Below are 24,561 nucleotides of genomic sequence, written 5' to 3'. Positions count from 1 at the left end.
ACTAGTAATCTGAGCGTCACCAGAAGTGTTTGATGGATAATCACGTAGGTGCTTTGATTGGCTAATTAATGGGTTCCACTAGTCATTGCCAAATGGGGCGACCACTTTTGGTAGTCGCATGGCTCAGCTGTGACAGGGTTCTCTGAGATTAGCGAGGGAGTCATGATTAACCCAAGTGATAAACATAAATGGCGACCCTGATTAAGTGGTAAAAAGGGGTGCTTTTAAGTGTAAGGAACCCCTTGTTTCTAGATATAGTCCCAAAACAATGGTTTAAACAAAGGAAACACCTAAAAGACCCTCAGAAAACCTCCTTGAATTGGGTACTTAATTTATGTATAAATCATTATTTGGGTAGTCCCGTCGCCTTTCTTCGGAGTTTTGGCGAAGCTCCCAGGGCCCTCCGAAGGGTTTGACATTCAAACGCGGAATGCTTGCTCTTCGGGTGCCACGGGCACTGCTCGTGGAGGGCTTCGTCGAATCGTTCTATGGGTGGATTGTTCCCCAGCTTCTGGCTTCCTTCTACGGGTGGATTGTTCCCCAGCTTCTGGCTTGCGCTTCCGAGTTGTCTCCAGGCAATCGAGAGGGAGTTGATAGTGGGTGGGGCTGTAGGCTTCCACTTCTTCGCGCTCCTGCTACCTTGCAATGATGAGATTGTGGGTGTCCTGGCCAGCTTTGATGATGGCGCGAAGGTCGCCTGTGGAGGAGTCGTGGAGGTTGCTGCTCCCCAGCTGGTTTGTCTCAACCTTGCGGTGCCTTCGTTTGGCACGCTTCGCATTGATGAGCCTACGATGTTCCTTCTGGATGTCATTTGCGTCTTCTATCTTGATGTTGTTTGGGGATTCACTATCCATTGTTACGTCCACATCTTCATTGAGTGGATCAACGAGGTAGTCATCATAGTCATCTAGCTGGACCCGCTCTAAGCCTTCACAATCCTCACCGGCGTGAATCATGAAAACTTCTCTATTGGGTGTGAAGCATTTGGCCATCCATGCCACCTGGCCCTCATCTTTGTCGTCGGAAGGAGGGAGAGGCCTGCCTTCTTGAAAAGGGACTTCACCGAGTGTGGTAATGGATCGTGATGGACTTGATTTGAGAAACCTACAGGGTTTCATGCCCTTCCGATACCCAAACTGCCCGACCAATCTGATCCCCTTACCAGACCCCAAGTCATATGAGCAGCTGAATCCGAGTAGTTGTCTGAAACGATAGCCCCCCGACAAGCGGTGGCTTCTCCTTCTCCAAGTGGTAGTAGATGATCCAAATCCTATTTTAATACGGAAAGGGTCCTGGGTTGAACCGCCTCAAACCAATCTGGACATGGTTTGGGGGTTTCATGTTTGCCGACAGAGAGAGTGTGCGTTGTGCAAATAGTAGGCGGTGAAGCATAGCTTTGATCCATGGGCGATTTGTCGACGAAACCGACTAGTCGGAGCTGATTCCGACTAGTTGTTGATGATCCAAGTCCTCCTCCAAGTTGGAAAGGGACTTGGATTGCATAGCATCATCAGATCGGTTTGAATCCGATCCGAGTAGTCCTGGTGTAGCACAAGTTGAAGTCACATTGAAAACGGACATCCTCTCGACCTGCGTGCCTAGATCGGGGAGCAGCGACTTGTCGAGGTTGTCAATGAACTCGTTGAGGTCACTGCATCGAGTTGCTGGAGAGGCCTCTAGCTTCCTGGAGTCGGCTAGGTGGCTGTTGAAGCCACCCATGCCGTCGGCGACGCAGATCTAGGAGCCAAAGATGAAAGTTGTGCCCTCATCGAGTATGGTGTTGGTGAAGCTGAGATGCCATCAAGTTCTCCGGTGGATGCTCGATCAACACCCCTACCTGGCATGCCAACTGTCGGTGTTTTACCACCACGCCCACCGAGGGATACCCCCGAGGTGGTGAGTTTGTAGGTAGGGTGTCACCGAGATCAGGAACTCAAAGGTGCAAGGAACACAAACTTTAGACAGGTTCTGGCCACCGAGAGCGTAATACCGTATGTCCTATGTGGTTTGTATTGCCTTAGGTGGTGATCGGGTGATCTCCTGTTTGGAGCGGGGTCCTTGTCCGCCCTTGTATAGTCTGGGGGACATGGTTACATGAAGTCCTAGTCGGATACGAGCCAAGGAGTCCTACTCGAATACTTTTCAGATAGTTTCCTACTATCTCTGACTAGTTTTACTACTGTATGAGTGTGACACCTCAGGTATATGGGAGCCAGACTTAGTACATTAAGTGTAGGATGTGCTCTGGTGTGCTATTTGAGGACAAGATTTTAGGGTGTTTTCTGTAATTTTAGAAAAATATAGGGCTTAATGTGCAAAATGTGTGTGAGGGTGGATAATTTTGAAATATAGGAAGGGCTGTTTTGCAATGATGCTTTTACCTTTAAACCACTGTAAAAAGTGAAAACAAATCAGGGAGTTGTTTGAAATGTAAAATTTAAATAGGTTTTAAAAGAAATTTGACTAGTTGTATGGTTTTTAAAATAACTTTGAAACCTCAACTCTTCTGAAGGGGAACTCATTTTCATTTGAGCTCTGATTTAAAAGTTACTCAAGCTTTACAGTGAGCCCCCTTAACTTTTGAATAATTGCAACCGGGTCCTCGTCGTCCACCTCCAGCTGCTCTGCTCTGCCCGTGAGCTGCTGACGCCGCCGCTTAATTCCGGCGAGCTGCCCCGGCCGCCACCTGCCCCCGCGCCGCTCGCCAGTGCCACCTCCACCTCCAGCGCACCTGCCCCGCCGCTTGCCAGGCCCTGGTGGCTGTTTTCCCGAGCTGCCACGCCATCCCCGAGCGCGCCACGGCCGCCACGACGTCACCGGCGTCCAGCACGTGCTTGCCGCCCTCCAAAGCTTCTCCAAGTGCATAATTAGCTTCGTGGCATCTTGCTCGAGCTCTTTTACCACCTCCCCGAGCTCAATTCCACCCCGGCCCCCTTCTCCCTCGCATCGCCGCCGTCCGCCATTGCACCGCCGTTCGGCCTCGCCGTCGACAGCTCAGTCCCGAGCCTCCCCTCCCCGACTTCTTGCTCCACCAGCACCACCTCACCCTCCCGAAGCTCATCGCACCAGCCGTTTTCCATTTCCCCCACCAGAGCGCCCTGCCCACGAGCACGCCGCCGTTCCTCCGCCGCCGCAGCTCGGCCTCGTCACCGTCCCACTGCTCCGCCGTCCCCCAGCCCCTGCCAAGTGGAGCAACAGCACCACATCAACCTCACGAAGCTCTCCAGGCACTTGTCGTTCACTCCCCGACCCTCCAGCCATCGGAACGCCGCCGCCAAGCTTCCAGCCGCCGCCGCCGCCTCTGTCCACCGTCGCGCCACCGCTACAGCTCCTCCCCGGCCCAACTCCGGTCACCCCTGAGTCCGTTGTAAGCCCCTGAGCATTTCCCCTCCCTTTCCCCTCGCCGCCGGCGAGTTATCTCGCTGGAGTTAGTCGCCGGTGATCCACCCCGAGAGGAAAGCCGGCCAGGGACCGGATTGCTCTGTTTTAAAAACTTCCAGGGGTCTGTTTGTAAAGGATCAGTCCCCTTTTCCATTTCTTTTTCAGCCAGCTTTGAAAATTCATCGGGAATGGTAGAAAAATCCAAAAATGGTAAAACTAGTTCTGTTGTGTTCATAAAAATAAGATCTACAACTTTTGTTACTAAGGTGTAGTTTGAAATCAACTAGTTTTGAAGTTATTTAAATGTTTTCAAAAAGGGATCTTTTGTGTATAACTTGTGTGATTTAAGTTTATTTCCTGCAACTCTTGGCTATTAGTTAGCTTAAGTAGTGTTTAGTTCTGTGTGAAATATTCAAGACCAGTACAATTTTGTGAATTGAATAATTTTAAAATTTGTCAAAATGAGTTCAAACAACTAAGATTTAAGTATAATTACTACTAAATGTGTTTGAACCTATGATTAGGAATAATTGCTTTAGTTTTGTGATATTAGTTGTTTGATGATTTTGTCATTTTATTGTTGATGCTGAGTGTGTATTCATCAGTTAAATTACAACTTTATCGTGAAGGAAAGATTTAACATGTTTGTTACTAAAAATCAATCCTTGCATATCATGTAGACTCGTCGACGCTTGAAGACGGAGACTACGAGTTGATCTTAGAACCCGAACCTGGGCTATCTGAAGACTCCGTCCAAGCTACTGAAGAAGTGACTGAAGCCCCGAACCGACGTTCAGAAGTTTTTAACTCGTCTGACCCTAACTTCGCTTCCGAAGGCAAGCCCCGGTGCACATCCCAATATTTCAAGTTATTACAAATTCATTATTATATTATATATTTTGCATTACGTCTAGGAGTTGAGATGAAACCCTAGTTGCATGATATCTTAGGAAACCAATGTGTTGTACACGAGTCCTTATCGCTTAGGTGCTCTGCTACATAGGACCGGTAAAAGTCGAGTGATTTCCTGTCACTCGCGCGATATAGGAGTTGCTTGTTTACAATTCTGCAACCACTATAAGGATGACGGACAGGGTCATGTGTTGTATCATAACCTGGAAGTTTACCCTGTCTGTTTTGATAAAAGCTTTAAGGTCGAAATGTGTGGTAGTGGTGGCTAAGCGTTTGAATGTACTAGCCACATGCCGTGAAATATGGTAAGCGGTAAGCCTAGTAACTGATCGGCCTGGCAAGTGGACAAACCCCCCACCACTCGTATTTTGGTTCTTCTTGTTACTCGATTCGACGTGTGGGAATACGTGTTGCAAGGGCAACCAGGAGTACGGGTTTGTAGTCGCGCTACAGCCGTACATCCTGCACACATTGGGTGTGCGTATGGTCCTGCAGTCGCTTGTGGTGGCCCTGATCCACGACCCGGAATGAAAGGCAAACGGTTGCTTCGGAATCATCGTTGGATGATCCAAGCGTGTGTGTTAGGTTTACCTTGCAAGGTTTAAATTCGGTCCGGATCGTTCGCCTCTCACGAGAATTGAGATTGCTTATCCCTTTTACCACATAGAGTAAAAAGTGTAATTGATGATGAAAGAATCTTGTTGATTGATAATCTCTATCTTGCTTGTTTAGTATAGGTACTTACCTAGAATGGTTAATCAAGCTAGAATATGAAAGATAAAACTTGAAGTAGATTATACTCTTTGTTGCTTTTCAGCTGAAAATAAAACCAGAACCTTACCATACCTTCATGAGTCTAGTTATGGGCTAAAGTATACCCAAACCCGGGTAAGTCTTGCTGAGTATCATTATACTCAGCCTTGCTAGAACTGCTTTTAGGTATGCCGGTTGAGAACCAGGCTGATAGTGCGTCCTGCCCCTTTGCTGTTCCGCCTAGTTGGTCCGTGGAATGGGACCCGTCCCCGGCCAGCATTGACCCCTCGGAGTGACACCATCGACTGGGCTACGCATGGTGCTGCTGATGGCGACGTTGTTAGTCGCGTTATCTTTTCGTTATGGCTCTAGTCAACGGGTGTTTACTTGTTGCTTTTAAATAACCCTTTGTTTATTTTGCTCCAGTCAGGGTTGGAGAAAACTGGTTTGTAATAATACTGCTTACTATGTGATAAAGGCTTGCGCTGTTATGTACCTGGAGTTCTTCTTGTATGAGTATAACCTACTCCGATCCTGTATAACCGTGGTTGCATCGGGCGGTGACCCGACAGACCCATGAGTTATTCCGTTTGAAGTGCATTTGAGATCATCTTGTCTTTGTAAATGATGATTAATGCACTTGAACCGGAATAACTCAGACGATTCTGCCACAATGAGTAGTAGAACTATGCTACGAGTAGTTACAATCAGTGTAGGGCATGTGCCATGTCCCACCCTTTATCGTGTAAGTTGTAGGCCATGTGCGCAGTCCCATAGGCCCGGGTCTGACACGTTACACCTCCGTCCCCTAAGAAAATATGATACCCTAAATACTGTCTAGGTGAAATGCTATAGCGGTATATCCGTTTGCTTGTGGATTTATTCGTGATCATTATGAAATACCAACAGCATAGAGCTAATAGCTGGATACACTTGGCAGATGAGTTGTAAGCCAGTGCCCGAAGTAAGCAAGTAGAGGTTAAAAATTTCTTTACTAGAACTCTTAAGCCATAGGATTCCTCTCTATCCTCGCCTACTTTACTCTTGCTTGCCCTTGGACGAACCAGTTAGAAGGCTAGTACCTCTGTTCCCTGTGGAAATATGATACCCTTGAATCTTCGTGCACTTGCAGATTATTCTGAGAACATTAAGAAATACCAACAACTCCTCGATGATGCTGAATTCCTACCAAAGTCATATGTTGATCTCATTGAAAACCTTACACATATGATACTTATTTTGCATTGAGCCTTTCAAATTGTTGTGACCCTGATGAGAAACTCTTCATGCTTTCATGATCAAGATCATGGACACTCCACCTTCATATGCTGACTTTTACACTGGAAGTTACGCAAAAACATGCCATCCATTCATCAAATAAATACTCCATGTGTGTTATGGCTCTCTCCAATCACCTTTGCAAAAAAAAAGATATGGGCTATGCAAAAAGAAGAAAAGAAAATAAGTGCATGCTCAAAAACATGAGAAAAAAGAGAAAAAAGAAAAGAAAGAAATGAGAAAATAAAAGATAGCTCAGATCTAAAAAGAAATAAAGCATAGAGACAGTCATACAAAGGGAGCTCAAGTGTTTCAAAAATTCCATGCACTTGCACATCTTGATCAGATTGCATGACTTGTTTCTCCTCGGATCTGGTCTTTGACTCAGCAACATATGCAATGCAAGTATGCATCCTATTTCATTCCCTAACCTGAGCTCCACAAAATTCTTATTAGAAGTAGGATGAAAAGAGGCAAAACAATGCCTTGGTAAGGAACCATACACATTGATTGATCTGAGAGAATCATGCGAGGAGCAAGTCTAAGTTTGTTTTGAAAATCTTTCAAAAACCAAAGTTTTCCGAGCAGGAGAAGTAAAGGCGGCTTGATTCTAATACGTTCCATTCCTCAACTACCCAAGACGGCATGATAGACACTTCAAAGTTCATGAATAAAAGGGTAAGGCTTGAAATAACTTATATGCAGGCATCATACCAATTGAGGAGATGTTCCACCTTAGTCCATAACCTTCACTCGAGGACGAGCAAAGGGCTAAGTGTGGGGGTGGTGTTGACGGTCCTTAAGTGTCATATCTCACCATCAACTCCTGCAGAGAACAGTGAAATAAAAAACACCAAACTAGATGTAGGAGTTTATCTGTAACCATTTCCACGAGTTTTGGTGAATCACTATTCACAGGAGACCGTGGCTGCATACAGAGGAAAACCGTTCTCAAACAAAGGAAAAAGGTACATTTCAGAGCTATCTATATGAGCATGGGAATTGGATGGCCCACATCCCGAAGCAAATCAACCCAAGAGGCTAAGAAGCACACCTCCGACAAATCAAAGGTAGGCACATGGATTTTTGGGACCACAAATAGGAGAAAACCAGCTAAACTTAACGCCAACCACCCTATACCCACTTGGGAACCCACCTGGCAGTGTCCCGGATGAAAGGCCGCATGAGAGGCGGCAACCAAGGGTCGGCCAAACCTGGACGACCTCTCGGCTCGCTTAGTTTTGGCAAGAAGATCCGCCACGCCCTCCCCAAGGCGGTTGACAAGGTTTCCTTGTATAACCCTGCCAAAAACCACCCTTGGAGGACTATATAAGGAGGAGGAGAACTCCCCATTCAATACACCAAAACACAAGTGAAGAAGAAGAGATATAGAGGGACTCCACCTTGGGCCTACTTGTAGGGTTAGGATAGGGAGTGTGAGGAGAAGAGCCAGACGTGTCGGCCTCTCTTCTACCTTGTACCTCATCAGGTACAAACCATTTGAGTAAGTACTCGAGCTATCTATTGTGGTTGTTGGTATTTCTTAACTCTTACGGAATAATCCACAAGCGCATGGAGATACTACTGTAGCACTTCAGTTGTGAATATTCAAGGGTATCGTATTTTCACGGGGAATGAAGGTACTAGCCTTCTAACTGGTTCATCCAAGGACAAACAAGAGATAGGTAGGCAAGGATAGAGAGGATTCCTATGGTTTAAGAGTTTCTAGTAAAGATAAGTTCAACCTCTACATGCTTACTTCGGGCACTGATCTGGCCCTGGTCTGCCAAGACCCTCCTGCTGTTAGCTCTACGCTGACCCCTAACATGAAGGATTTCAAAGGATGGAAGGGGCTGTCACCACCTGCCGCCTACCCTACAACACCATGGGGGCTCGCAATATACAAAGGTAATCTAGAGCCAAGACACCACGTCTATGTTGTCGATTAGTACGCTAGCATTGATCAGGGTTTACCCGTATTTATCAGGGGCCCTCTACTAGAACATCCATCACAAGAAGGGACAATGATCCCATAAACAAGTAAAAAGAAGAACTTACTTAACTAAAAACTCACCATCGAAGGAGATCACGACTACTTACTTAAGAAAGGAAGCATCCATCAAGGTACAAGGCCGAGGAAGATTGCCAACAGGCTGGCACCTCCCCTGAACTACCCCTCACTCTCTCCCTATTTTCTAAGCACTACGGAGATAGGGCTTCACCTTAGAGTGGAGCTCTTCTCTTCTCTTCTTGTTGTGTGTTGAATGCGGTTCTCTCCTCCTCCTTATATAGTCCTCCAAGGGCGATTTCTGGTGGGGTTATACATGGGAACCTTGTGAACCACCTTGGGGAGAGCACAGGGTTCTTCCCGCTAAAACTGAGCAAGACGGGAGGCTGCCTTTCATCCGAGACACTGCTAGGTGGGTCCCCAAATGGGTACAGGGTGGTTAGCATTAAGTTTAGGCGGTTTCCTCCTGTTTGTGGGCCCTTGAATCTGTGTGTCAGCCTCTGATTGGTTTGAGGTTTGTTTCTTGGCTTCTTGGGTTGAATTGCTTCAAAATGTTTGCCCACCAATTCTCGTGCTTGCATAGAATGCTCTGATATGTAGTTTTCCCTTTGTTTGAGCACGGTTTTCCTCCGTATGCAGGCATGGTCCCTATAAACAGTGACTCACCAAAACTTGTGGAAATGATTAGTATTAAACACCTATCTCTAGTTTGGTGTTTATTATGCTAGTGCCTTCTGCAGGAGTTGACGGTCAGATTTAGCACTTAAGGACCATCAACAACAACCCCACACTTAGCCCTTTGCTCATCCTCGAGTAAAGGTTTTAGGACTAAGGTGGACCATCTCCTCAAATGGTATGATGCGTGCATACGAGTTATTCCAAGCCTCACCTTTACTCATGAACTTTGAAGTGTCTACCATGACATCTCGCGTAGTTGAGGAATGGAGTGGATTAGAATCCAGTTGCCTTTACTTCTCCTGCTCAAATAACCTGGGTTTTTGAAAGATTTTCAAAACAAAACATAGACTTGCTCCTCAAATGATTCTCTCCGATTGCTCAATGTGTATGGTTCCTCACCAAGGCATTGTTTTGCCTCTTTGAATCCTACTTCAAATAAGGCTTTTGTGGAGCTTTGGGTAGGGAAATGAAAATGAGGCATACTTGCATTACATATATTGCAAAGTCAAAAACCGGAACCAAGGAGAAAACAAGTCATACAATCAGATCAAGATATGCATGTGTGTGGATATGTGGATGGTAGATGAAAGATGTATGAAAGACTCTTCTTTTTTATCTCTCTCTGTCTCTCTCTTTTGAAATTATTTGAGAACATGTCTATATATATATAGACACACACACTTTTTTCTAATACTTGGACCTCAATGTGTCCAACTCATTTTCTCTTTTTTTCTTCTTTTTTCCTTTTTTTCTCTCTTTTTTTCAATAGCCTGTATCTCTTTTGTAATGGTAACTAGAGAGAGCAAGAGATCAACATAAATAGTGGAGCATTTATTTCGCAGAATGGATGGATGGATGGATGGGTGAAAGGTTGCCAACTCCCAACTTACGTGTTTAGCATATGTAGGTGGTGTGTACGTGTTCTTGATCATGAAAGCATGAAATAAATTTCACAAGGGCCACAAACAATTTGACAAAGCTCAATGCAAAAACAAGTAGCATATATAAGGTTTCCAATGAGATCAACATATGGCTTTGGTAGGATTTAACATCATTGAGGAGTCAAGCTATTGATTTTGAATTTTTGAAAGATAAATTTCCTAAGTGAAAGGAAACGGGGACACTATGCTAGCTACCGTATTCAACATGGATCTCATGTAAGCGGATGATCATGGATCATTACCACTAGATGCGCAGCGCAGCGCAAGTAGAGTTGGGGTAGCTCGACCCAACGTAGTCGTGTGTCGGTGAAGAGGAAGCAGATCACGGCTTGCACCTCCTCCTCCTTGTCCTGCCGATCAGCACCACAACAATGCAGCGGCATCTCCTCAAAGTCCACACGTACGGGGCGGGAACACTGGTCACCGGTGTGCTAGCACCGTGCACTCGCCTAGGGTTCTGTGGAGAAGAGGGGTGACTGCAGCTAGGGTTTGTGGCGCAAGAGTGTTCGCCGCCCACAACCCCGCCCCTCATTATATAGACCCCACTTAATGGGCCTTCACGCTGGAAGCCCATTAGCGTTCTAATCCTCCTCAAACCAATATCCAGCCCACACATGATTGCCTCTTGGGCATATCACCAACAATCTCCCACTTGCACTAGAGACAATCATAAAGGCAAGTTTTCGTTCCAACCCATTATGTGTGTGACCCGTATGGTTTATATGTGAGTAGTTGTACTGCAACAACCATTCTTGCAACACTAATCAGTAGAGGCACATAACAGGGTGTATTGACTCCCGCGCACACATAAAAATCATATCGGCAAAAACCTTTGGATATACACATTCACTAAACCCTTTGCCTCAGGATACCAGTCAAGCTCAAGGCGAGTGTCATGCCACCCTTGTGATAGCTTGACCATTTAACTCGATCTTGGAGCAGATTACAATTTATGACTAACTCTTTAGTCACTTTGTGATTATCTCTTTAATCACTTTGGCACAACCATGCACTTTCTTAATCCAACCACATCGAGGGGGCTAGAGATATATCTCCTGTTGTCTAGGATGGGCAAATTCCATCTTGATCCGCTCACATCCCATTCCATGTTTCATGATACACCCAAAGACTACTTTTATAGCCACCAGTTACGGAGTGGTGTTTGGTAGCCCCAAAGTGCACCACTATGCACAGTGAGAAATAATGGCGATCTCAGGTCAATGGATTTAGCAAGTATACCACTCGAGACCAACTGATGGCACATTTTAAGACAACTACCTCCACAGTGTCTCGAGGTGGGTCAATCGAACACCATGTTCCCTAACATGTGTCCACATTATTGATTTAATATTTCCATATCTATGATCTGTGAAACATGGTCATGAATCAATACACGTGCTAGTTTATAAACCATTATTGTTTCTGATAATGGCAAAACTAGGGATCATTTAGAACAACAATATAATAATAAGAGAGTTCCACAAACAAGTCACGCACTTGTTAATCAATGTAAATAATTGTCATTCAGGGAACAAATAACACTTTATTGAATAAAACACAAACTTAGACATAATTACAATAATCTCCCACTCACACCAGAGTCAACCATGAAAATATCTAATACCATGGAACTCATATGCGCCTCATGCTTTTGTTGTGAGAGGACCTTCATCAATGGATCAGCAATGTTTAAATCCATGTGCACCTTGCAAATCTTCACATCACCTCTATCGGGATAAGGTGATAGAGCTGCAGTACATGTTTGGACTTTTGGTATGACCTAGGCTCCTTAGCTTGTGTAATGGCACCGCTATTATCACAATAGAGGTCTATTGGACTGGACGCACTAGGAACAACACCCAACTTAGAAACAAAGTTTCTGATCAAAACAGCCTCCTTCGCAGCTTCTAAAGCTGCTATGTTACTCGATCTCCATCGTGGAATCTGCTACAGTTTTTGCTTGGAACTTTTCCAGCTCACCGCCCCTCCATTGAGGCAGAACACAAAACTAAATTGCGATTTAAAGTTGTCTTTGTCAGTTTGGAAGCTAGTATCGGTGTAACCATTTACAGCGAGCTCCTCCTCACCTCCATAGACTAGGAACTTATCCTAAGTTCTTCTAAAGTACTTCAGGATATTCTTGGCTACGACCCAGTGAGCCTCTCCTGGGTTTGACTGGTATCTACTTGCAACACTTAGAGCATAGGCTATATCAAGGCATGTCAAAGCATGGCATACATGATGGACCCAATAGCCGAAGCATAAGGAATCGCACTCATCTTCTCTCGCTCATCAGGTGTCGAGGGACACTGACTCTTGCAGAGACTGACACCATGTGACATTGGCAGAAAGCCCTTCTTTGAATCCTACATATTGAACCTTTTCAATACCTTGTCAATATATGTATCTTGGCTTAATCCAATTAGCCTTTTCGATCTATCTCTATAGATCTTAATGCCCAAAATATATGTAGGCTCACCTAAATCCTTCATTGCCAAACTTTTTCCGAGTGAAGATTTAGTGGCTTCCAACATTGGAATGTCATTTCTGATCAACAATATGTCATCCACATAAAGGATCAGAAATATAACCACGCTCCCACTAGCCTTTTTATAAACACAAGGCTCTTCCTCATTCTTGATGAAGCCAAACCCTTCGACTAATGAATATTCCAATTCCGAGATACTTGCTTTAACCCATAAATGGACTTTTGAAGCTTGCATATTTTTCCAGCATTTTTAGGATCGACAAAACCTTTATGCTGTATAATATACACATCCTCACTAAGATTTCCGTTCAGGAAAGCCGTTTTGACATCCATTTGCCATATGTCATAGTCATAAAATACAGAAATAGCTAGAAGAATCTGAATAGACTTTAGCATTGCGACGGGCGAAAATGTTTCATCATAGGCAACACCTTGAATTTGTTTAAACCCTTTCGCCACTAATAATGCTGTATGGAAATGAACATTTCCATCCATGTCTATCTTTTTCTTAAAAATCCACTTGCACTCCACCGGTTTCACACCGTCAATGGGAGCAACCAAGTTCCAAACTTGATTTCCGTGCATGGATTCTATTTCAGATTTCATGGCTCCAAGCCATTTCTTAGAGTCTGGTCCCATTATTGCTTCCGTATAGGTCTTAGGCTCATCATTATCCAATGACAATACGTCATGGTGCCTCGTGGTTAGGAGCATGAACTTTTTAGGTGTGCGACATGCCCTTACAGACCTTCGTGGGGCTGGTTCTTCCACAACTGGTTCTACAACTCCTTGTTCATCCCATGAAGATTTAGTGGGGGCTGAAACCGTTTCAGGTACTTCCTGAATTTCTTCAAGTTGCACCTTGCTCCCACTAACTCCTTTTGAGAGAAACTCTTTCTCCAACAAGACACCATTGCGGGCAACAAACACTTTGCCTTCCGCTTGATTGTAAAAATAATATCCTTTGTTTTCCCTCAGATACCGCACAAAGAAACATTTGTCTGATTTTGGGGTGAGCTTATCGGACATCAAACATTTCACATAAGCCTCACATCCCCAAACTTTGAGGAAATATAATCCGGGACGTTTCCCAGTCCATATCTCATATGGAGTCTTTTCACAGACTTAGTTGGAACCCTAAACCCTAAACTTAGTTGGAACCCTGTTCAGTGTAAACGCAGCAGTTTCTAGAGCATAACCCTAAAATGACAGTGGAAGATCAGTTTGGCTCATCATCGACCTAACCATGTCTAACAAGGTTCGGTTCCTCCGTTCTGAGACCCCATTCCATTGAGGCATTCCAGGCAGAATTAATTGTGGAACAATTCCACATTGTTTCAGATGATCACCGAATTTGTAGCTCAAATATTCACCCCCACGATCAGATTATAGAAATTTAATTGTCTTGCCCAATTGAATTTGTACTTCATTCTGAAATTCTTTGAACTTCCAACAATTTAGACTTGTACCTCATTAAGTAGATGTATCCATATCTACTAAAGTCATCAGTAAAAGTGATGAAGTACTGAAAACCACCTCTAGCTACTGAGCTCATTGGTCCACATACATCAGTGTGTACAAGTCCCAACAAGTCACTTGCCCTCTCATTTTGACTAGAGAAGGGTGCTTTAGTCATCTTCCCAAGTAAACAAGACTCGCACGTGTCAAATGATTCAAAATCAAATGAGCTCAATAAACCATCTTTATGGAGTTTTTCTATGCGCTTCTCATTTATAAGACCTAAGCCACAATGCCAAATAAAATTGGGATTCAAATCATTAGGTCGAAGCCTTTTTGCATTAATGGTGTAAACAGGTTTATCCTCAAGATCAAGAACGTACAATCCATTCACCAATGGACAATGAGCATAAAGTATATCATTATAATAAATTGAACAACGCTTGTTCTTTATTGCAATCTCATAACCATCAACTTCTTCCAAACATGAAGAAGAAATAATGTTCTTACTCAAAGCAGGAATGCAATAAAAATTATTTAATTCCAAAACTAATCTAGAGGGTAACGACAAGTGATAAGTGCCGACCGGCATGACCGCAACCTTTGCTCCATTGCCGACATGAACATCCAACTCGCCCCTTCCAAATCTTCTAGTCCTTTGAAGTCCCTACAACTATTTGCAAGTGTGAATCATTGACCTAGTATCAAATACCTGTGGCAGAACCGCCCGAATTAATCCAGCTCAAGTGCACTAACCATCATCCCTAAAGGTGAAATGGCTACCATACACTTCAAACGGACTAATCCAACAATCTGTCGCATAATACTCGATGTGACCACTGAAAATTTTGATCGAAACAAAGCGTACACTTAACTTGCATGAAGGTGAGTCCAGAGATTACAACATTCCATAACTTTTACCTCACAAGTCTGACAATTATTTATTACAAGCCGAGTTCATAAAACGAGTACTTCAGAGTTCAAACATAAAAACTTTATTCAGAGTTTAAAAGCAGCGGAAAGAAAACACGATCATCTATTGTCAATTTGGATACCACGATGAAGCCCATACGTGGCATCACTCGGCAGAGTTATCGTTGGCCGGGGATGGATCCCACTCCATGGACCAACTAGGCGGCAAGGTACGAGGCCAAGTCAAACCAGCTATCATTTCTTCGAAAGACACACCTGAAATCAATACCATAAGCAAAGCTGAGTATACTAATACTCAACAAGACTTACCTGACTAATGGTATGTAAATAACCAACTCCTAAGCATGCATGGCTCTAAGGCTCTAGGTTTTCTTTTTACTAAAAAGCAACAAAGAGTAAGTCCTTAGTTTCATATTTTAGCTTTCAATATTCTAGTTCATTTAACCATTCTAAGTGAGCATCTATCTCTAACCAAACATGGTGGAAAACAATTAATCATCCAATAAGTTTCATCATAGCCATAGTTCCTCTTGTTACTCTATGTGGCAGAAGTATTAAGCAGTCTCAATCACCACAAGAAACAGACGATTCAAATCAAATTTCTTAACCTTGCAAGGCAAACCTAACACACACACCTGGAGTACCGAAGGATCACCCCAAGCAACTTTTCTCCTTTCTTTCCAGGTTGTGGATCAGGGTCACCCTCCCCGACTACAGAGCCACGCTCTGCACCCGCATGTGTATACGCATCTGAACTTCGTTCAAGTAGGGTGAAACTAAAGTCCACTTACCGGGCCAATCAGGTACTTAAGCTTATCGAGTACCATATTTTCGACATGTGGTTAGTACGTTCAAAGGCTTAACCACCACTACCACACACTGCAGCCTTAGCATTTTGATCTATCTGATGGGGTCTCAACCATGAACATTATACCACAGCCCCACCTGTCGACCTTATAGTTGCAGAATGTGGTAAAATCATTCAACTCCTATAATTCTCGTGAGTAGCAGGAAACCACTCGACTTTTACTGAACCTATTAGCAGAGCATCTACTCAAACTTCCAGTTCTAGTATTCAATACATAGATGCCTAGGATCATGCAGCTAGGGTTCCAATCAACTCCTATGAACTTAAATGCACAGATAAAAAGTACCAGTAGTTGCATAAATTGAAACACTGGGATCTTGCACCAGGGCTTGCCTTCTTGGGCAAAACTAGTCAGGGGTTCTTCCGAACTTTGGTTCGGGTCTTTAGCAACTTCAGTTAGATTAACTTGAGCTTCGCGCTGCTCACTCTCGGACTTGGGCACCAGCTCGTAGGTTCCGTTGGCGAGAGTAGTCGATTCTATATGAATGCACATATATGTGTGGTTTTACTAGTACAAGATTTATAACTATTTCACTATAAATTAGTCATTCAACAAAACTTAAGTTAAGTAGTTGAGCACTTTATTTTCTTTTCCTTAGGCAGTTATTTATCGAGTACTTATCTGGATTAATTAACTTCATTAAGTAAGTGAGTGGTTTTGTCATGTTGTATACGGCCATTTTGTCATTAAGTATCGAGGCAGTTTCTGGGTTGAGATTTTTATGTAGAGCTCATTACTTAAGTACAAACTCACTTTAAAATTTTTAGCCACTTTCATTCAGCAGGTTAATCATGAAAAAATACATTAAACAGCTACTGCTGGGATCACGATCTATTTGTATAGAACATACCATGCAAGAACTGGTGCTCAATATTTTACTGAACAAACTTACATGAGTAGGCTACTATAAATTTTGTAGATTTTTCCTATGCAAGAATCAGAGATTTAAATTTTAGTTTAACTGGTTCTAGCATTTAACAAAAAGTACTCGAAACATCTAGTTGTAATTGGATTCACTGCATGAAATTTTATGACAGACTATACTCTTAGTACAGAAGCTACCATCCAAATCTCATGAGCAGTTCTTTTCTGAAACTCTTGGAACAATCAAAAGATATTTAAACTTGATTTAAATCTACAGCTAAAATCATATGGAAACAGTCCAAGATCCTTTTACAAAGTTGTAGATCCTAACTTAAGGAGTATAGAACATCTTAGTTTATATTTTTAGGATTTTTTTGTGAGTTATTTTGCATTTTCAAAGTTCATAGATTGGTTTTCAAAGTTCTAGTTTCTTGTTTAAAAATGAGTCCCTAAGATTTTATGTAAATCTTCTCGGAAATATTGAAATCAAAGCAAAAGGGTCCTTTGTGCAGTGGAACGGCGGTGGCCGGCCGAATTCCGGTGAATAGGGTTCCCGGCGATGAGGGGCGAAGGTGGGAGAGGCAAGAGGGAAAAAAAACCCGTACCTGTTTGTGGCCTTAGGTTGGGAAGTGGTGGACCAAGGCGGCCCGTCGGCAGTGGCACAGAACCGGCGGCGAGTGCGGGTGGTGGTGGCGGCGCGGGGACTAGTCATGCAGCTTTGGTGTGAGGTGGAGAAGGTGACGGGAGGGTTGGTTTGGATAATATGGGGGCGGAGTGGCACGTCCACGTGCGGGTGACGGCTTGCCAGAGTTGGGGTTGGGGCGGCAAGCTCAAGGGCCTCTGGTGGGGCTTTTATAGGCGCGAGAGGGAGGATAGCGGCCTGGGCACGAGCTGCTGGGGAAGGCGCGACCAGGGGGCAAAATTGGGGGCACGGCTGCCTCGCTGTCGCCGGCGAGGCTCGCTGTGGCACTAGCAGCGCCCACGGCAAGAAAATTCCACCGCGTGGAGGCTTCCTGAGCGGGAAGAGCAAGATTTTGTGGGCCAGCGGGGATTTTCCAGGGTGCTGGCGGGTCCACATGGTCGGGCGGGCTCAGCTGCACAGTGGTGCACCGGCCAGCTTGCATGCCGGAGATGGAATAGGGCAGAGGGAGGAGAGAGGAGGGAGAAGGTGATGGGACTTAAGCGCAAGTAGCAAAAACAGCAGGGGCTTAGGTGAAAAGGAGCTAAAACTCATTCTTCCCAAGGTCAAATCAAAAATATTTGAATACTATTTTTGGTCAACTTTTCGAGATACACATTTTCTCTTTCATGACTATGTTTATTTGAGCAATGTATAAAAAGTTATTTTGAATTTCCAAAAACTAGTATTGAAATGACATGTCATTTTATATGAATTTTTGCACTTTTATCCCTTGAGTTCAACTAGACTTTTGTTGCTCTTATTATGACAGATGTGCCATTAAATTTTTAGGGTCATTTGTTATCATCTCTAAAAGTTACAAGGGTTTGTTTGCAAAGGTTCATATGTATATGCATATATACATATACACATATTCATTTGCTTGAAAGATAGATTTCGATAGGTTGTTTTATACTTTTCTTGCTCTTTTATGCCCGATTTCATGTTATGGATCTTTGTTTAGCCTTTTAGACACCCAGCGTGTCACAGTCAACCCCCCTAAAAAAGAATCTCATCCCGAGATTCGGATAAACAACTAAGTGCAGAGAGTGTGTACCTTAGATGGAATCTAGAAAACCAAGAAAATTTTTATTGAGATAACTTTTAGTTTCCCATGTGGCTTCTTCTCTAGTGTGATGGTTCCACTGAATTCTATACATTTTAATCACCACCCTTCGGGTACTTTTATCCTACTGGTCAAGGATTTTGATGGGTTTCTCAACATAAGAGAGGTCTTGTTCCACCATGATTTCTTGTTGTTCAACAATTTTGGCAGGAACTCTGACACATTTCTTTAGTTTAGAGATATGAAAAATGTCATGAATGGTTGCAAGTTATGAAGGAAGTCGCACTCTATAGGCCATGGGTCCACATTCTTCAATGATTTCATACGGACCAACATAACGAAGGGCTAACTTTCCTTTTACTCCAAATCGTTGCACACCCTTGGTTGGTGAAACCTGAAGATAAACATGATCACCAATGTCGAATTTCAAGGGTTTTCTCCTCTTGTCAAAATAGCTCTTTTGTCTAGATTGGGCTACTTTAAGATTTTCTTCGATAACTTTCACTTTTTCTTCTGCCTCGACTACCAAGTCTAGTTCAAAGATTTTACGTTCTCCAGTTTGTGACTAGCTCAAAGGAGTTCAAAACCTTCGACCATACAATGCCTTGAAGGTTGCCATTTTTAGACTTGCTTGATAGCTGTTGTTATATGAGAACTCTGCTAAAGATAAGCATTGATCCCAATTCTTATCATAATGAATGACACAAGCTCTAAGCATGTCTTCGAGAATTCGATTTACTCTTTCGGTTTGGCCGTCGGTCTGAGGATGATAAGCTGAGCTTCAGATTAGTTTGGTACCAAGATATTCTTGCAATTGTTCCCAAAAGCGTGCTACGAACTGAGTGCCGTGATTAGAAATAATTGTCTTTGGTAGACCATGTAGACAAACAATACGATCAAGATATAACTCAGCGTAACTCTTGGCATTATAAGTGGTGTGTACAGGAATAAAATGAGCAGTCTTTGTAAGCCTATCAACAATAACCCATATAGAATCATGTTTCTGAGATGTATTGGGCAAACCAACAATGAAATCCATGCTGATGTCTTCCTATTTGCACAATGGTATTGGTAGAGGTTGAAGTGTACCAGCTACTTTTAAGTGGCTAGCTTTCACTCGCTGACAAGTGTCACACTCTGCAACATATTGGGCAATTTCCCTCTTCATCCTGGTCCACCAAAAATTTTGTTTGAGGTCCTGATACATTTTGCTACTGCCTGGATGAATAGAGAATTTGAAAAGATGTGTTTCATCAAGAATTTGCTTTCGGAGTTCATGATTTTTCGAAATGACAATACGACTTTCAAACCATAAAACTCCCTTGTGATCCTGACGAAAACATTTGTACTTCTCCTCTCCTTGAGATAGTTTCTGCTTGATGATCTTAACACCCTCATCATGTAATTGTACCATGATGATACAGTCATAAAGAGTGGGTTCAATAAAGTCATAAATCCGGAATGAAGCGGCGATAATAACCGGCTAAACCAAGAAAACTATGAATCTGAAGAGGTTTCCAATCCATCACCTCTTGAACTTTACTGGGGTCAACTGAGATACCATTACTGGAGATAGTATGGCCTAAAAATTTCACACTATCCAACCAGAATTCACATTTGGAGAACTTAGCATATAACTGATGGTCTCTGAGGCGTTGGAGAACAATGTGCAAATGTTTAGCATGGTACTCCTTGTCCTTGGAATAAATAAGAATGTCATCGATGAATACCACGACAAACTTGTCAAGCTCCGGCATAAGAACCGAATTCATGAGATACATGAATTAGGCTAAAAGATTTAACTAAGAATTCATATAGTCCATATCGAGTGGTGAAAGCAGTCTTCGGAATATCACATGGTCAAATCTTGATTTGATGATAGCTCGAACGAAGATCAATCTTGGAGAAGATTTTTGCTCCAGTCAACTGATCGAAAAGAACATCAATGCGAGGAAGTGGATATTTAATTTTTGATTGTCACCGCATTGAGAGGCCGGTAGTCTACACATAACCTCAAACTATGATCTTTCTTCTTCACAAATAGGGCTAGGCAACCCCAAGGTGAAGCTCTTGGATGAATATAGCCTTTGTCTAGAAGTTCTTGCAATTGTATTTTTGATTCTGCTAATTTCTTGGGTGGTATTCGATAGGGTCGTTTAGAGATAGGTGCAGTGCCTGGCTGCAGTGCAATGAAAAACTCTATATCTCGATCTGGTGGCATGCCTGATAAGTCATCTGAAAACATCGGCATACTCGCGTACCACCGGAATTTCTTCGATTTCGGAGCGGACCTCAATGAGAGCATATGAATTTGTACATTCTCGGAAAGGCAAATATAGATATTAGCTCCTTGGGTCGGGGAATTGATTTCAATGGCTCGGGAGGAAAGTACTAAGGTTACTCCATGCCGAGTCATCCAATCTACTCCTAAAATGATATCGATGCGTTCAAGTGCCAAAAGAATCAAGTCGGTTTTGATGATTTTGCTACCCAATTTAATTGGCACATTTCTTATGAGTTGACTTGAAGCAACTTTTCCACCCGGTGTAGCTATCATATACGACCCTTTTGTGTGATAGAAATCCAAACCCACTTTTGTACTGCATTTTGCACTAACGAAACTATGTGATGCACCAAAGTCAAATAATGTAACAATGGGCTTGTGGTGGATAGAAAATGTACCCATCATTACATGTGTGCCATCAGGAAGCTTTGCAAGGGTGGTGAATTTTATCTGCCCTCGCTTGACCTGAATAGTCTGTTTCTTGCCCTGGTTTCTGTTGTTAGTATTGGAGCTTGCTGTCTAGACTGAGGGCATTCTTGAGCAAAGTGAGTAGAACTTCCACAATTTAAACATTGGTTTGTGTTACTCTGGTGGGGTGGCTGCTGAATATTCGGCCTTGGGCCATTTGGTTGTGGAGTTGGGGGTCTTGCCACACCCTGTTGCTGAGGGGGCCTGAAAATCCAACGCCCTAGCTGAGGAGCATTCTGAAGAGCTTTAGGTGCTGCATTCTGCACTAAGCAGTACCTCGGTGGCTGAGTACTGAAGGGTCCAGCTGGAGCCTTCCTCTTCTTTTCCGCACGATGGGCCAAAATGCAATCCTCTTGGGTGATGGCCAAATTAACCAGCTCATTGTAAGTGTCCATTCTGATGGGATTTAGACATTCCTTGAGCTTGGTACTAAGACCTCTGTGGAAGCAATCATGTTTCTTGGCATCCGTGTTAGCATGATAACCCGCATACTGAGAAAGGTTGTTGAACGCCTGAGCATACTGAAGTACAATGCGGGTACCCTAAATGCATTTTTAAACTCATACCAGGTGACGACATGGTCAGCCAGAAGCATTGCAAAATAGTTGTCCCACCATATACGTGCAGAACCGCGAAGCTGCTGCGTGGCAAGTCGAGCTTTGTTGGCTTCAGAACATGGCAGTGTCAATAAGGCAAACTTGGATTTAATGGTACGAATCCAAGCGTCTGCATCTAATGGCTCCTCGGTCTTGTTAATCAGAGGGGCTGCGTGTAACACCCTAGGTGTTTAAAATCCTAAACAAGAAAAATCTAAACATAACATCATGCATAATAACCCAGAATCATTGAAAAATGCATCTAATTATGTGTGTGCATATGCATGCGTATGAATGTGTATGTGCATGTGTATGTATGTGTGTATGTAAGGTTTTTCCTTTTGTGTTTATAACCTTTTCATGCTCCACATTTCATGACATGTAGTATAAAAACATACTCATATTTTAGTACATTACAGAGTGTACTTCCAACACCATTTGCAAATCCAAAATTTAACACAAGAAATGACTAGTAATTTAAATCCTAGTAGTCTTAAATTTAAAATGACTTTTAAACCGTGACTCAAATGAACTTTTGGCTAAAACAAAAGTTGTAGCTTTTCAAATTTCCTACAACTCTCATGTTTAAAGTTTTTAAGTTTCTGCTCGGAATTTTGTGAAAATTTAATTTGAACCCCGGCCCTTCTCTCTCTCCCTCTCTCTTCTCTCCCCTCCCCAGTTCTCCTCCGTCGAGGGGCAGCAGCCGCCGGCCACCTGGCCGACGATGCCTACCCCGGCAAGCCGCACCAAGGTGCGACCCCCAACGGGCCCCGACCAGCCAGCAACCAGGCTTGCTGCCGGTGATTTGCTCCGCCCCGTATCCCGCCTCTGCCAGCCCGCGCGCGCCACGTGGCCGTTGATTCCCGACGGCCAAGCCACGACACACTGGCGACGTCGCACCCTTGCCGCGACCTTGTCTCGACTGCGCCTCCCATTGTTGTGTCACGCCCACCTCCTCCTCCTCCCCCTAAGCACCTATAAAAGGGCTGCACTGAGCCCCTGCTCACACGCGCCGGAGAACCACCACCATCCCGCCATTAATGCTGCCACCCGACCTCGCCATCAAGTCCCACTTTCCGCTCCTCCTCTGCCCAAACCAAAGCTATAAACAGGTCGCCCTTGACCTGCTGGTTCTCCATGATGTCCCCACGCCGCCCTCCCTCACCGGACCACCGTGTGATATTCAGGTACTTAGGATTAAAACACACTAGCTTCTAGTATGAGTTGTGTGTTTGATCTTTTGTATGTGTGTTAAAAACTTTAATGCAAAGGCAAAAGGGTCTTTTTGTAATTCTGGAAAATTTAGGTCCTTTGGTGCAAAATGTGTGAGATGGTAGGTAAAAATCAAAACATGTGAAGGTTGTTTTGCAAAAAGGCAAGAACTTACTTTTAAACCACAGATAGAAGTGAAACTACCCTAAGGATTCAATTGGAGTGTAGATTTTCAATAGGATCTCTCCGAAGTTTAAACTTTTGCCAAGTTTTAAAATAGATTCAAATCCTTAACTCTTTTGAAACTAAACCTTAAAGCAAAGTTGTAGATCTTGTTAAGCTCTATAGTTTTGCTTTTGGGCACATTTTAATTTGAGCTATGGTTTGAAAGTTGTTTTGGCTTTACAGTGGAGTCCCTGCACCTTTGAAAAATTGCAGAAAGGTCCTCATCGTCTACCTCCAGCCCTCCTTCTCTCTGTTTCACCTCTACGCCCGATCGCTGCCTTCGCCGACCGCTTTCCCGAGCCCCAGCTGCCCCGCGCCGCTCTTCTCCATGTCACGTGCCCTCTAGCGCCGCGCCCGCCGCTCACCCGACCCGCGCTGGCCCTGTCCTCGCTCCACATCGCGACACCGCCGCCCGAGCTACCACGCACGCCGCTGGACTTGCCAGCTGCTGCTTCATGCGTGCAGTGCTTCTCCTGGTCTTAAAGCTTGCACAGGCGTCCCTCTCAACTTCTTTTACCCATTCCACCACGCAGCATTGCTTCTTCTTTCTTCCTCCACTCGACTACCCTCGCCGGAGCTCTGCCGCTGCCTCGGCTCACCGTCGTCAGCCGCCTCTGCCGCCTCCCACCCACGATCCAATGCTCCAGTAGCACCGCCGCAACCCACTGAAGCTCACCGACCCGTCCAATTTCACTTTCCCGCACTCGAGCAGCCCAGACCACAGCGCCGGTGAGCTCGAGCTCCGCCGCCGCTCGGTCTCACCGTCGTCCAGATGCTCCAACCCCTCTCAGCCCCTGCCAAGCACACCATCAGCACCACATCACCCCGAGGAAGCTTTCTAGACACTTCCCCATCGCCCTCCAGCAATCCGGCCACCAGAACGACGTCGCCGCCCTCGGAGCCCCGCCGCCCGCCTCTGTTCACCGTCGACACGCCGCCTCAGTCCCTCTCTTCCTCAACACCGGCCACCCCCGTGACCGCCGTGAGCTCTTAGACCTTTTCCCCCACTTTCCCCTCGCCGCCAGTGAACCCCCTCGCCGGAATTCGATCGCCGTTGATCGGCTTCTCTATAAAACCCGGCCAAAGACCCAATTGCAAGGATTTCAAATCTTTCCAGGGGCCATTCTATGGAAAATCAGTACCCCCCATTTCAAATCCGCCAATTTTGAAAATCCATAGGAATTTATAGAAAAATCCAAAAATTGTCAAAACAGTTTTGTTGTACTCCAGAAGTCTAGCTCTACAATTTTGTTACTGGAGTTCAGTTTGAAACAAAATGTTTTTAGAGTTATTTTAAAATTTAGCAAAAGGGTATCTTGAGTATAACTTTTGCATGCTAGCTCTATTGCTTGTGATTTTTGGTGTGTAGCCTGCTTAAGTTATGGGTGAGCTTTTGTGCAAGTTTCCCTTGCAGTACTGAACCCGAACTTGAAGTCATTTAAACTTATGCAAATCAAAATAGAAATGG

The sequence above is a fragment of the Panicum hallii genome, chromosome 3, assembly GCF_002211085.1.
Source record: "Panicum hallii strain FIL2 chromosome 3, PHallii_v3.1, whole genome shotgun sequence".
Taxonomy (NCBI): Eukaryota; Viridiplantae; Streptophyta; class Magnoliopsida; order Poales; family Poaceae; genus Panicum; species Panicum hallii.
The sequence above is the reverse complement of the archived record's forward strand: the minus strand, read 5'-3'. Positions refer to the sequence as shown.